This window comes from Papio anubis, chromosome 13 (genome assembly GCF_008728515.1).
Source record: "Papio anubis isolate 15944 chromosome 13, Panubis1.0, whole genome shotgun sequence".
Classification (NCBI taxonomy): Eukaryota; Metazoa; Chordata; class Mammalia; order Primates; family Cercopithecidae; genus Papio; species Papio anubis.
In genome coordinates, this window is record NC_044988.1 from 27843264 (window position 1) to 27859460 (window position 16197).

Genomic DNA, 16197 nt, shown 5'->3' on the forward strand with positions numbered 1-16197 from the left:
ACTCCCATAAAGTAGGCAGAATGGGTTATTATTTTTATTATGTATTTGGTTTTTTTAATAGGTTCATGGTTCAAACATCATAGTGTACAAAAAGGAATATGCTTAAAAGCCTCTATCCCATCCCAGTCCCCAGTCTTCTCAGTTCTTATTCCTTCCCTGCCTCCAAAAGAAGTAGCCACTGGTATTAATTTCTTACTTATCATTTCAGAGATTTTAATACATATCCTGTCCGCTCCATCATACATATACACCAATATTTATTACATGATGATCTGAGCTTTACTGGATCAGGGCAGTTATTTCTATATGTGTTGCACAGATCACCTTCTTTGTGTGTCATAGGATTCTATACAAGGACACAACATAATTTATTTTACCAATTGCCTAATGATGGACATTTTAGTTGTTTTTGGTCTTTTGTGAACACAAACTGTGCATTAGTCATTTAAATAGCCTTGTGCTTAAGTCATTTCACACAATTATGTATGAAGTATGAGTGTGTACATAAATTCCTCTGAGTGGTAATTTTGATGGATACTTTCAAATTACCCTTCATGGACCAATTTTATAGATGGAAGAAAGGTTGTAAGAATTAATTATTGCAAATCAAGAGCTGCAAACAGCTTGCCTACTTAGAGGTGTGATTTTCCTGAGTTGGACATGGATGGTGTGAGTAACACAAGGTCAAAGAGGTTTGGTATTGTACACTGAAGCAGGCTGCTGTGAGGTGGGCGAGCAGAGCCACTCAACAACTCACCGAAGCACACATTGAAATAATGAGGCTTGGTTGCAGCATGCTGGGAAGTCACAGCAGCAGATGTGAGCCGAGTGCTACCAATGCATGAGCAGGCACTTTGTGAGCCAGAAGCCCAGAGTGTGGGGACAAGCTTGGCAGGAGGCTCCAGAAATAGCAGTTACATACACAGATGTCACAGGGTGGTATTTGCACCAGGTGGTCAGGAAGAGACCTCCCGTGCCAATCAGTTTCCTGCCACCCACACTTGGACCCATTGGGTCTTAGAATTGGACCAGTGATAGGACAGTGGCCGACTTGTGGCCCACCCACATGTCTTTTAAGCTTCAGATAAGGTTAGTTTTGTTAAAGTGAAGCAGTCTTGCTTGTATATTTAATTAATGGAATGTATACACACACACACATACACACACTTTATTTTGTATAGTAGCATAGGTTTACAGAAAAAAAATTAATGGAAAGTACAGAGTACTCATATACCCTCTTTCCTCCCCCTACACACAACCTCCCCAGCTGTCAACATCTCTTACCAGAGTGGTACATTTGTTACAATTGATGAACCTATTGATAAACCATTATCACTTCAAGTCCATAGTTTACATTTGGGTTCACTCTTAGTGTTGTGCAATCTATGGGTTGACAAGAATATTTTAAAATTTTTGTTCTTAGCGCTACATTAACTTATTTAATTCTTGCAATATGAGCGAGATTGAGAACAGAAAACTGAAGCACAGTAAGATTAAATGACTTGCCCAAGGTCACATAGCTAGTGAGTGCTGGAATTGAGATTGGGACCAGAGGTCTGACTCAGTGTGCATTCTTAACCACTATGCCTTCCTGCCTTTTACTCCATTCCCCAGTTCCTAGGGTTCTCTTTCCCCTTCCAACTCCTCCTCCAAGTGAGAGAAAAGAGTTCTCTCAGTTTTTACTTTCCCTGGCTTCACCTGAGCCTCATTGCCTGTCTAAGAAATCTCTGGGCAACTTCTCCTACTGATTTACGTACAGAGGCTATGAGTGCCGAAGGGCAAGGGCAGTGGGTGAGCTGTGGTCATGCACTTGAGGATTGTCTGTGGGACACAAAAGGCGAAAGGGAGGGCAAGGATGGAGTGCTGGAGAAGGGAAGGAGCAGGTGCAATGATAGTGAGGGGCCCAATGAGACCTGAAATTAGAGGACAGTGATAAGGATTGAGGGATGGAAGAATAATGAAGCCAGCCCCCCTTGGGAGACTGATGACCAGGCAGTATAGGACTTGGTTCATAATCTCCTATTATTTAACAGAGAAAATTCTGATAATTGAAGGATCTTTTCTTTGTTGAACAGGGTGATGGAGGAGGGTGATGGTACACACTTTTGGAAGAGCTGACAAAGCCAAATTATTGTGCAAAAGAAAAGAGAGAGTTTAGGAGACTTAGAAGGAAGCACTAGAACTGTACTGTCCATCATGGAAGCCACTAACCACATGGTAGCTGTCAAACCTTGAAGTGGGGCTAGTCCAAATTGATATGTGCTATAGTGTAAGATACACTGGATTTTGATGACTTTGTGGGAAGAAAAGAATGTAGACGTTCTCAATAATTTTTATATTGATCATATGTTGAAATGAGAATATTTTAAATATATTAGATAAAATATTAAAATTTTCTTTTTAAAAAAATTTTAATGTGCATACTAGAAAATTTTGAATTATATATGTGACTCACATTACATTTGTTTCTGGACTGTGATGATCCAGAAGGAAGAAACATGAACCATTACGACTCAGGACTGTGTAGCAGAGAGGGACAACTCTATGGCTGGTGACTGAGAAGAAAGACTTGGGAAAATTTAACCAATACAGAATTTTTTTGGAGGATAAGTGGTGTGGTATGTGATATAATCTCCCACCTCAGTCTTCCCTATGAAATCTTCAGTAAAATCAACACTACTTTAAAAAAATTATATTTTAGATTTAGGGAGTACATGTGTGTTTGTTACATGGGTATATTGCATACTGGTGGGGACTGGGCTTCTGGTGTACCCATTACCCAAATAGTGAATATTGTACCAGATAGGTAAGGTTTTCAACCCTCACCTCTACCACCCTTTCCTCTTTTGGAGTCCCTGATATCTATAGTTTCCATCTTCATGTCCATGTGTACCCATTGTTTAGCTTCCACATATAACTGAGAACATGAGGAGTTTGGTTTTCTGTTTCTTAGTTAGTTCACTTAGAACAATGACTCTAGCTCTATCCATGTTGCTACAAAGAATATGATTTCATTCTTTTTTATGGCTGCATAGTATTCCATGTTGTGTGTGTGTGTGTGTGTGTGTGTGTATATATATATATATATATATATATGTGTATATATATATATATATATATCTTGTTTTTAATCCAGTCAACCATTGATAGACACTTGGGTTGATTCCATGACTTTGCTATTGTGAATAGTCCTCCAATGAATATATAAGTGCATGTGTCTTTTTAATATAATAATGATTTCTTTTTCTTTGGCTAGATTTCCAGTAACGGGATTGCTGGGTCAATTGGTAGTTCTATTTTTAGTTCTTTGAGAAATCTCCATACTGTTTTCCATATAGATGGAATTAATTTACATTCCCACCGACAGTGTATAAGTGTTTGCTTTTCTCCACATCCATGCCTACATCTGTTGTTTTTTGACTTAATGATAGTCATTCTGATTGGTATAAGATGATATTTCAGTGTGGTTTTAATTTGCATTTCTCTGATGATTAATGATGTGAGCATTTTTTCATGTGTTTCTTGGCTATTTGTACTTCTTTTGAGAAATGTGTGCTCATTTCCTTTGCACAGTTTTTAATGGAGTTGTTTGTTTTTTTCTTGTTGAGTTGTTTGAGTTCCTTGTAGATTCTGGATATTAGACCTTTGTCAGAGGCATAATTTGGAAATATTTTCTCCTATTCTATAGGTGGTCTGTTTAATCTGAAGATGAACATTATTTTTAATAAAGCAAATTAAGAAGAATTTCCTCTGGAAGCTCATGTCTTCCCTTGAGGTGACTGAAAGGTTGTGGATCTTCAAAACCACATTTGGATTTTACTGATCTTACCTTACTGGGAGCCAAAATGAAATTAGTGAACTAGAAGAGTATAGATGCAGATACCATATCTCTTTACATTCTGTTCAACATGGCCAATGAACTACTATGAGTTTCCAGATTATCCATTTGTCATTTTTAAGAAAAAATAGTTTTGCCTTTCCCTACATTATATTTCTTTCCCTGTTAACTTTTTGCTAACATGACTGAACTTAGAGAATTGATTGTCTTGGGAGGCTTTGAATCATTATGGGATTTCTGGCTCATCAAATTCAAATTTAAGGCATCTCCATTGTTGCTACCTAATAGTTGCTTGTGGATTTTGTTCTTTGGGAGTTGTGAAGCTGAATTGTCAGAAAGTGAGCCTTCCTGAATGTGGCTGCTTTTAATCATTTAGTGTAGCCCTAGCATAGCAGATTTGAGGCATAACCAAAAATATGTTTGAGGATTATGACCAGCATAGCCTTTGATGCTTTCCTGACCTATGAATACAAAGAAGCTCAGAAACAAGAATTCAATTTGAAGCTTCATAATTAGGATTGCAACTGATACTCTGGTATAAAACTGGAGAAGGAAGATGCTAGAAGAAGCTACAGAAAACTTGAGGGAATAGAGACAGGCAAGTTAACTGACTTTTTAATGAACCAAATGATCTGTAAACGTAACAATAGCAGTAAATTTGAAGTGACGTGGTCTCAAAAAAAAAAAAAAGACTACATTTTAATGAACAACTGTTCAATTTGTTCTTTGCCTGATATCACTGTTTTCATCTCCTTTGGCAGTATGAATTAATGAACCTCTGAAAACTAACATAGCTTAACTGATTTTAGAGACTTACTATCCTTAATACTGTAGTGTTTGTGTGTGTGTGTGTGTGTGTGTGTGAAAATGGTCCAGATTGATTGTAACTGGTAATTTAATACCCGCCAACTTAGTGTAATGTAGCAATAGAGATAACAGTAGAAAGGAAGTTGTTTAAGAGTATAAAAAAGGGATTGTAACAATAAAAATACCAAGTTTGTATAACCTTCAATAAATTATGAAATATGTAGACATTTTTTATTTAATACCAAGGCATTTCACAAAAATTCAGATAGACTTTTAATTGGCTTTGATTTCCAGAGACTGTCTCTTGAGTTTTCTGTAAAATTTCCAAGATCTCCCCTCTGAGTTTCAGTGATTGCCTTAAGCTTATTTCATGTATTTTATTGGAATCAGAATGATAAATGAGTGATTAGATTGTTGAAGTGCTAGACAATAGGAAAGTCTGCATAAATTCAAAATTTTCTCTTTAATCAAAGGCTGGGCTGTGATCAGAGCTTTGTGGTTGGCACTACTGAACTAATCCAAGTGGATGAATTAATTTTCCTGCCTGGTTACTATTAGCAAAAATTATACAGATTGCAAGGTGGGATGAAAGTAATAAACCTGATTTTGTAGTCGTCACACAAGAATATAAATATATTCACCCAATTGGCTTCTGTCCTTTTATTTTCCCTGTGAGGATGAAGGCTTATATTAAAGACGTGGCCACTAGCCAAAGCAATTTTTAAAGCCATCTTTTGGAATTAACTTCAGAGCTTATGCCAGAGTCTTTTCAATAATCTTGGCTTCATGCACATCTTCATCTTTTAGGGATATACTTGATATTTGGAGAACATCAAAAAGCATTCACAGCCAAATCTTCTAAATAAGGTGCATGATAAACCTGGATGATACCCTTTGAGGTAAAAAATCAGATATAACAAAAAATGATTATAGAATATTAAAAATGATTTGCTGGTAGTTTCAAAGCCCATAAATTAACTTCGAAATCACTTCCAATATAGGCGTGACCAAAGTGTTTTGAGCAAACACAGTGCCCTTGGAACTTGTAAGTATAGAGTTGGCCAAGGTGACTATTCTAAAAGGGATTACACCAATTTAGATGTTTGTTTAAAAAAATCAATTGTATCACTTTATGGGCTCAGTGTAATGTAATAGGAAGAGCATGAACAGTGAGAACCAGGCAGATCTACCTCACCCCTTTCAGCTCTAAGTGACCTTGGACAAGTTATTTAAGCTGTCTGAGCTTCTGCTTCATAATCAGAAAATGCAGGTAATAATTCCCACTGGGACTGTTGTGAGGGCTGGAAATATAGTATGTAAAATACCACATATATTGGCCTATGTATAGTTCAGTATTTGTGATTTGTTGTTTGATTGATTTATACCTAGCTTTATTTCAAAATAGATCAAAAGTAGCTTAACTGCTTGTTTTCCACCCCTACATAGCCTCATTTAGGAAATAATAATATTAATAAACGTACCATGTGCTCGTCATTTATATTAACATTTTTTTCACAATTTTTAAAAATCTCAACTTTTAGATTCAAGGGGTACATGTACAGATTTGTTATCTGGGTATACTGCATGATGCTAAGGTTTGGGATGTGATTGATACCATCGCTCAAATACTGAGAATAGTACCCAATAGTTTTTCAGCTCATACCCTCCTCTGTCCTTCCCCACTCTAGTATTCCCCACTGTCTATTGTTACCATCTTTATGTCCGTGAGTACCCAATGTTTAGCTCCCACTTGTAAGTGAGAACATGTAGTATTTGGTTTTCTGTTCCTGCATTACTTTGCTTAGGACAATGGCCTTCAGCTGCATGCATGTTACTACAAAGGACATTATTTCACGCTTTTTCATGGCTGCATAGTATTCCATGATGTATGGTGTATATGTGCCACATTTTCTTTATCCAGCCCACCATTGATGAGCACCTAGATTGGTTCCATGTCTGTGCTATTGTGAATAGTGCTGTGATGAACATACAAGTGCATGTGACTTTTTGGTGGAACAACATTCTACCGAGAACAGTTGTCTTTTGGATATACACCCAGTAGTGCAATTGCTGGGTCGAATGGTAGTTCTTTGAGAAATCTCCAAATTGCTTTCCACAGTGGCTAAACTAATTTACATTCCAACCAACAGTGCATAAATGTTCTCTTTTCTCCACAGTCTCACTGGCATCTGTTGTTTTTGAGTTTTTGTAATAGCCATTCTGACTGGGTGAAGTGGTACTTCATTGTGGCTTTGACTTGCAATTATCTGATGATTAGTCATATTGAACATTTTTTCATATGTTTCTTGGTCACTTGTATGTCTTCTTTTGAGAAGTATTTGTTCACGTCTTTTCCTCATTTTTAATGGGGTTATTTGGTTTTTGCTTGTTCAATTGTTTAAGTTCCGTATAGATTCTGGATTTTAGACCTTTGTCAGATGTATAGTTTGTGAATATTTTCACTCATTCTGTGGGTATCTGTTTACTCTGTTGTTAGTTTCTTTTGCTGTGCAGAAGCTCTTTAATTTAATTAGGTTCCACTTGTCAATATTTGTTTTTGTTGCTATTGCTTTTGAGGACTTAATCATAAATTCTTTCCCAAGGCTGATGTGGTATTCCCAAGACCAAATGATGTTTTCTAGATTTTCTTCTAGGAGTCTTATAGTTTGGTATTTTACATTTATCTTTAATCCTACTTAATTTTTTATATGGTGAAAAGTAGGGGTCCGGTTTCATTCTTCTGCGTATCACTCGGCAGCTATCCCAGCACCATTTATTGAACAAGGACTCCTTTCCCCGTCACTTATTTTTCTTGACTTCAACTGAAGATCAGATGGCTGTAGGTGTGTGGCTTTATCTCTGAATTCTCTATTCTGTTACATTCATCTATGTGTCTGTTTTTGTACCAGTACCATGATGTTTTGGTCCCTGTGGCCTTATAGTATAGTTTGAAGTCTGGTAATGCGTTACCTCTGGCTTTGCTCTTTTTGCTTAGGATTGGCTATTCAGGCTCTTTTGTGGTTCCATATAAATTTTAGAATAGTTTTCTCTAGTTCTGTGAAAAAAATGACGTTGGTAGTTTGATAGGAATAACATTGAATCTGTAAATTGCTTTGGGTATATGGCCATTTCAATGATATTGATTCTTTGAATCCATAAGCGTGGAATGTTTTACCCTTTGTGTTATCTATGATTTCTTTTAGCAGTGCCTTATAGTGCTCCTTGTAGAGATTTTTCTTCTCCTTGCTTAGATGTATTCCTAGATTTTTTTTTTGTGCGGGGGGCGGGGGACGGGGAGGAGGGCAGCACAGGTATTTGAAATGGGATTGAGTTATTGATTCAGCTCTCAGGTTGAACGTTATTGGTGTTTAGACATGCTACTGATTTTTGTACATTGATGTCACGTGCTGAAACTTCGCTGAAGTCATTTATCAATTCTAGAAGCCTTCTGGCATAGTCTTTAGGGTTTTCTGATATAGAATCACATTGTCAGGAAAGAGAGATAATTTTGACTTCTTTTCCTATTTTGATGCCTTTAATTAGTTTCTCTTGCCTGATTGCTCTGGTTAGGACCTCCAATACTATGCTGAATAGGTGGTGACAGTGGGTATCCTTGCCGTGTTCCAGTTCTCAAAGGTAGTGCTTCCAGTTTTTGCCCATTTAGTATGATGTTGACGGTGGTTTTGTCATAGATGGCTCTTACTATTTTGAGGTATGTTCCTTTGATGCCTACTTTCTTAAGGGCTTTTATCATGAAGGGATGTTGGATTTCATCGAAAGCGTTTTCCATGTCTGTTGAGATGATCATGTAATTTTGGTTTTCAATTCTGTTTATGTGGTGAACCACATTTATTGATTTGCATATGTTGAACCAACCTTGCATCCCAGCAATGAAGCCTACTTGATCACAGTGAGTTAACTTTTTGATGTGCTGCTGAATTCAGTTTGCTGGTATTTTTGAGGATTTTTGTGTCTATGTCTGTCAAGGATATTGGCCTCTAGTTTTCTTTTTCCATTGTATCTTTTCCAAGTTTTTGGTATCAGGATAATGGCTGGCTTTGTAGAATGAGTTGGGGAGTCCTTCCTCCATAATTTTTGTAATAGTTTCAGTAGAATTGGTACCAGCTCTTTGCACATCTGGTAGAATTCGGCTGTGAATCCATCTGTTACAGGGTTTTTTCAGTTGGTAGGGTTTTTTTTTTTTTTTTTTTTTTTTTGTATTACTGATTCAGTTTTGGAACTTGATACTGGTTTCTTCAAGGTTTCAATTTCTTTCTGATTCAATCTTGGGAGAGTGTGGGTTTTCAGGAATTTATCCATCTCCACTAGATTTTCTAGTTTGTGTGTATAGAGGTGTTCATAATAGTCTCTGAAGATCTTTTCTATTTCTGTGTGATTGGTTATAATGTCACATTTGTCATTTCTGATTGTGTTTATTTGGATCTTCTCTCTTTTTTTCTTTGTTTATCTAGGTAGCAGTCTATCAATCTTGTTTATCCTTTCAAGTAACCAACTTTTGGCTTCACTCATTCTTTGTATAGATTTTCAGGTCTCAATTTTCTTCATTCTTGCTCTGATTTTAGTTATTCTTTTCTGCTAGCTTTGGGTTAGTTTGTTCTTATTTTTCTAGTTCCTTTAGGTGTGATGTTAGATTGCTAATTTGAGACCTTTCTAAATTTTCGAGATAGGCATTTAGCACTCTAAACTCTTCTTTTAACACTGCTTTTGCTGCATCCCAGAGATTTTGGTATCTTGTGTCTCTCTTTTCATTTATTTCAGAGAATGTTTTGATTTCTGCCTTAATGTCATCATTTACCCAAAAGTCATTTAGGAGCAAGTTGCTAATTTCCATGTAATTGTGTGGTTTTGAGAGATCTTCTTGGTATTGATTTCTATTTTATTCCATTGTGATCCAAGAATATAGCTGGTATGATTTTAATTTTGATTTTTTGAATTCATGGAGACTTGCTTTATGGCCAAGCATGTGTTTGATCTTGGAGTATGTTCCATGTGCATGCAGATGAGAAGAATGTATAGTCTGTAGTTAATGGGTGAAGTATTCTGTAGATGTCTATTAGGTTCAATTGGTCAAATGTAGAATTTAAGTCCAGAATTCTTTGTTAGTTTTTTGCTTTGATGATCTAACACTGTTAGTGGGGTGTTGAAGTCCCCCACTACTATTATATGGCTAAGTCTTTTTGTAGGTCTAGAAGCTCTTGTTTTATGAATCTGGGTGCTCTAATGTTAGGTGTGTATATATTTATGATAGCTAAGCCTTCTTGTTGAATTGAACCCTTTATCATTATGTAATGCTCTTCTTTGTTTATCACTGATGTACACAAACTCCTCTCGGTGTTAACAACCTGGTATGATGCCTTTTGCTCTTCTTTACATTGCATTTGCCTTATGTCTGACCCCTCTTCTAACACTACTTCTGAATATGCTAAAAGGGACAGTTTATTGGAAATGCTCATTAATGATTACTTAAGGAAAGAGCAACTAAAGTAATTTACAGCCTCGCCTTCTATCAATCCCAAATCAACATGAGCCTCTCCTACACATTATGAGATACCTGGATTCAACTGCTGAATCATGAACTATTCTATTTCTAAATGGCGCACTGAAGTGGAATGCCCTCTTTTTGTTCACCTTTTCCACCCAAGCTGTGGAACATTCTAGAACCATAGACCAGAAAGCTATCTGTGCTTCACCACTGATAACCTGGATACCCTCATCCTGTAGCCAGGATGCCACAGCACCCCTTCTTCATGTTTTGCAGGTGCCCCTGAGGAGAGGACTATTCTGCCTGTGTCTTCCAGGTCATCCAACTTTTTTTGTAGAGGAGGAGAGATTTTCTTCCATCAGCTGCTCTTCCTCTGTTTGCCTCTGCCTGCCTCCAGAGGTACATGGGTCATCATCAAGGACTTTTATTAGATGATGCCACTTCCTTCCTCAGCTTGCTTGGGATGCTCACTAGCTCATGAAATCCAGAACCCATAAGAACAGCAGCACTTAATATGATTCACAAGGTGTTACAATTGTTGTCATTGTTTGAACTCTAGGCTCCTTTTGTATCTTGAGCATATTTCTATTTTGCACTTACACCAGGTATCATAACTATCAAAGCTGTCTGCCCTGAACCATAGTTTGGTTCACCTAACCTTTCTAATCACTTGTTTCCTCATTTTCAGAAGAGCTGATAATGGCAGTACTCTTCATTGGCTAGTGTGAAGGTTAAACACGTCACGTGGAAGATGCCTAGTAGTACCTGGGACATAGTTAGCTAAGCATTTATACTATGCCCTAGAAAGGAATCACTAAAGAGTTTGAGGAGTAGGGTTATGGGATTCAGATTTGTATTTTATAAAGATCAGAGTGCCCCTTGCCTTGCACAGTGACTGGTACATGTCCGATAAATGCCCATTGGATCAACACACTCAAATGCAGGAGAATGTTGAATCATTTGTATTCTTTAGGCACTTAAAGCATTAGAAGAAGTTGAAGGAGTTTGCATGGGTGAATAAGAGCAACAAAAATTTAAGATAGAAAGAAGAAATGAGTTCTTCTCCAAAGGCTGATCATGCCAATGTCTAGAAGTCTATAAGGCCCCAACTATTGGGTGGGAGGGGTGGAGGATAAAGATTTTTCCTTTTTCAGTTACTAAAAATTCCTTGACCACCTTCTGTATACCCTCTGTGCTTGGCACCAGAAAATCAAAGGTACGTGACAAGACATCTTTTCTTAAGGACTTGATACTTACAAAGAATTACCACTCAGAATGAGAAAAGCCAAGATAAATTTCATATATATACATATATTTTATATATATAATTATATATATACATACATATACTTTTATATAATATATATATGGCGTGTGCGTGAGACAAAGAGAGAAAGGGAAAGGGAGAGAGAGAAAAAGCACAGCGGGCACAAAGGGAGGCTTAGTCAGGACTTATCAATCCCCTGCTTAAACTCCCCAGCAGCGTGCCACTACACTTGAAATAAAATCCACACCATTTACCATGATGTACCAGACCCTGCCCAGCTCAGCCCCTTCCCATCTCTTTGTCCCCATCACCCATCACACTGTCCCTTACTGACTCCACACCTGCCTGCAAACATTATTTCTGTCCTTGAACACAGCTGATCCTTTCTCACCTCAAAGCCCTTGCCCTCAGATCTTCACAAGGCCACCTCTTTCTTGATTATTCAGACCTCAACTCAAATATCTCATTCTCTGAATAATATCTACATAATGGCCCTTTCCTCAGTCATTTTCCATGGCATTACTCTGTTGTATTAGCTTCATAAATTGTTTCCCTATGAAGTTATCTTGTTTACTTATTTACATAATTATTGTCTGCCCCTTTTTCCCTCTCCCCGCCACCCAATGCAATAGAATGGGGACTTCCTGAAAGCAGGGAAGCCTCCTCTGGCTTGCTCACTGTTCTGCCCCCGTGCCTCGAGCGTGCCTGGAGGCTGGCACCTAATTGACATTCATCAAGTATGAACATGGCCTGGAGAAGACAAGAAAGATTCACCAAAGAAAAGTTATAAGTTAAAATATGTCATGAATAGGGAGGGCAGTTAGGGCCAACACCAGGACTTTGGCTGTTAGAATGCAGGGTGCAGGGTGAAGTGTGGAGTTAGACTAAAGGGGTGAAGCATCCCAAGGGCTTTGTTGGCCAGGAATAGGACTCGAGCCCAGACCCCAGAGCTAGAGTGCAGAGATCAAATGTCAGGGGGCCTCCCTTACCAGATGTGTGACCTGGGACAATCCTAACCTTTCTAATCACTTGTTGCCTCATTTTCAGAAGAGCTGATAATTGCAGTACTCTTCATTGGCTAGTGTGAAGTTTAAACGCGTCACGTGGAAAATGCCTGGTAGTACCTGGGACATAGTTAGCTAAGCATTTATACTGTGCCCTAGAAGGGAATCACTGAAGAGTTTGAGGAGTAAGGTTATGGGATTCAGATTTGTATTTTATAAAGATCATCAGGTTGGCAGTGGGGAGGATGGACTGGAGGGGGCTGACAAAGCAGAGTCAAGGAAGCAACCAGGTAGTGAAGACAGACCAAGACAAAGCAGTGGCAGCAAGGCTGATCCAAGAGTTATTAAAGACAGTGGACTCTGGCATCAGTTTGAGGAGGGAGATAAGGGAAGGAGATGATTCAGTGGGTGGCTGGTGGTGCCATTTGCCCATATGGGAAATACAGGAGGGAACCCAATTTGAGAGCCAGGATGGGAAGGGAGGGTGAGGAGGTGTGATTTCTTCAGCTGTGGCTGGCTGAGTTAAGTGTTATGGAAACTCCAGGTGGAACTTCCCAGAGGGAAAACCCCCACATCTTTCTGATCACAATATAACCCTAACGTGATTAGCATTGTACTTATCAGTACTTAATAAATATTAGCACTTAATATTTGGTGTTTAAAATTTTTGCTTTTGAAGAAAATATTGTGAGAAACATTTTTGTCCACATTCAAGTTTTTTTCCTTTTAGACTTCTATATGTAGAATTACTGGGGCAAAAGGTATGTTATCTTTTGAAGAATTTAATTCATCTTGCCAAATTGCTTTTCAAAAATTTCGTCCCAACAATATACTCCCACAATAACCTGGGATTTTTAAAAAGCAGCTTAAATGTTTTTTATAAATACCACTCCCAAAGTTGCCAGATTATGGAGAACAGTCCTCTTTTGTGTAGGGATAAACCTAAGCATCAACTTCAGCTCCTTCCTTAAAAATTGACAATTGCCTTTTTGTCTTAGGGAAACTCCCAAAGTCAATGTCTGTTATTCATTAACATGTTGCAATACCACAACCCAAATCATATTCTTGAAAACACGATGATGTGTAAAATACAAACACTATATATGTAAATACTCCCATGAGGTCTGTGGATGGGGTTATAAGGAGAAGGCACTTAGGGAACAAAAAGTTCTGTTGTACCAAAACTACATTAACACTGTCTTCCACCACCCCCTGCCCCACCAGAGAACTTCCTTTACCACAGTTTAGTGGATATACACGGAAGGAAATTCCATTTCCTTTGAATCAATACATGGGTTATAAGAGGGTACCATTCACCAATTTTAACCCAGAATAAGCTAAAACTTCTTTTTAATACATATGTCAATAGATTTTCATCAAGCTAAAGAAGAGCCATTTTTCCTGAAGACAGCATTTTGGTCAGTTCCACATACAGTTATCACGAATTGTTGGTCATTCAGGTGCTTTCTGTGGTTTTTGTTACTGTTTTTCTTACACTGACCACATACAACTGAGACACCTCAGGGTAGCAGAACCCAAGAAAGTCTATGATATGTTTGCTATCCTTTTCTGTGAATGCTCGCTTTGTGTTTATTAGAATTAGATTTGTACATTACCAAACCAATGTAGATTTAATGAAGATTTATCTGTTGTCTTTTTTAGAAAGTCCTTATGAAGGAAACTTGGGTACACTGTTCTTGTCCATGTGTTGTATTGAGTTGAATATTTGTTTTGTGTTTCTCATAATCCACTGGAGGCCATTTAACTCGGTGGCCTGCAGCAGCAACACTTGCCTCTTCTGTTTAGAGCAAGGGTCCCCAACCACTGGGCCGTGGACCAGTATCAGTCCATGGCCCATAGGAACCGGGCTGCACAACAGCAGGTGAGTGAGCATTACCACCTGAGCTCCACCTCCTGTCAGATCAGCAGCAGCACTAGATTCTCCTAGGAGCATGAACTCTATTATGAATTGCACATGCAAGGGATCTAGGTCGTGCACTCCTTATGAAAATCTAACTGATGCCTGATGATCTGAGGTGGAACAGCTTCAATCATTCCCCACCCCACCCTGCCACTGGTTTACAGCCTTAACCATCCATCAAGGTTTGAAGGGAGATTCATAGCTTTTGGAAGACTTTCTTACACTTAGTCCACAGTTGCTGTTCGGAGGAGTTAATGGGAGGAGCCCACAATTATTCAAAAGAGGCTGGGTCTAATTTGTATCAAGTGGGACTCACGTCAAGTAGGGAAGCAATAAAGACTGTTCATCTCTTGTAAATCATGATTCTTTTCTTCTAGTGAGCACAAATCAGGGGTGGATCCATCAAAGAATGGGAAGACATGATACTTTTGCTTGAATGTGGACTTGGTAGCTCCAAAATGGTCTCCTTTGCTATTGGGATGGTCATCAATGCTTGAAGGAAATTGCTGTGGTTGTGATGGGGGGTTGAGTAGTATATAATGCATCTCACTACTAGAGAGTCAGTCAGATGTCCCTGGTCCTCCTGGGGCTGTCTGCTGTTATATTTAAGAGTTCACTTCCCATCCATTGTGTCCATTTGTAAGAGAGGCTCTCCAAAAGAACACAATAGCAAGTTTACACACACTGTTGAGCCTGTTTACCACAGGGATCTCAAAATCATAGTGGTCCTGCCTGTTTTGTTGTTGTTCTTTACATTCTTTGTGTCTATTTCTATACACTGCACCGATTATACAATAAAGCTATTTTGTGATAAGAAGAATTGAGAGAGACTGAAACCAAATCTTTCTCTCGAGCTACAAAAGTTATCTGAAAATAGAAAGAGACCTACCCATATTTTTTAAAAATTACACTTGTTATCCAGTTATAGCTATAATGGCAACTCATAAAACCATAGAATTTTAGATGTAGGTTATATGGGGAAAGTGAATATAGTCCTCCCTTGGTATCTGTGGGGGTTGGTTTCAGGACCCCAGTGGATATAAAAATCCATTATAAAATGGTATAGTATTTGCATATGATCTATGGACATCCTTCCATATACTGTAAATCATCTCTAGATTTCTTATAATACCTAATACAATATAAATGCTATGTAAATTGTTGTTATACTTTATTTTTACTTGCATTATTTTTTATTGTTGTGTTGTATTGGATTTTTTTCCCTAATATTGTCTCCGTGGTTGGTTGTATCCTGGATGCTGAGTGCGCAGTAGGGAGGCCTGACTATTAGAAACCAGCTGCTGTGTAACATTGGCCTCTAGGAAAACGTGTCTCCTGGTCAAACAAGTTAGGGAAAGCCTGTATCCTGTGTCTTCCTCCTTCTGGATATTAACAATGAAAAGTCAACTGTAACTCAGCATTTTCCAAACTTATTTGATTACAGAATCTTTTTTACCCTGTGTAATAGCTGTTAACACCCTGCGTGTAGGAAATGAGTCCAGTCACACCATGGAGGTCCAGAAAATTAAGCCACTTGCCTGAGGTCACAGAGCAGTAATGACAGAGCCATGGCGGGACCCCACTGCTAGCTGATAGCCTCCCTCAGAATGGCTGCATACTTGTGTTGCCAGCAATGGCTTCAAAAGGTGTTCAAGATTATGTTTCTTTGAAATTGATTTAAAGAGTGATTTCTAAAGTTGTAGGATCCTAGTTTAATTTGGAGTGATTTATCTGTTAGCATATAGAAAATGTGTCAATTGGCCCATTCAATTTAGTAGTACTCTTTATTCAGATGCATCAGAAATGGGACCCGAATCGTATGCATGGTGGAGAACAAAACGTTCCTGAGGCGCTCAG

General features: G+C 38.3%; 1 protein-coding gene across 3 annotated transcripts in view; it reads left to right on the plus strand.

The window, feature by feature from the left end:
- The window catches only part of APBA1 (amyloid beta precursor protein binding family A member 1), a 225626-nt gene that overhangs the window by 138284 nt on the left and 71145 nt on the right, over positions 1-16197 (plus strand). The window lies entirely within an intron of this gene.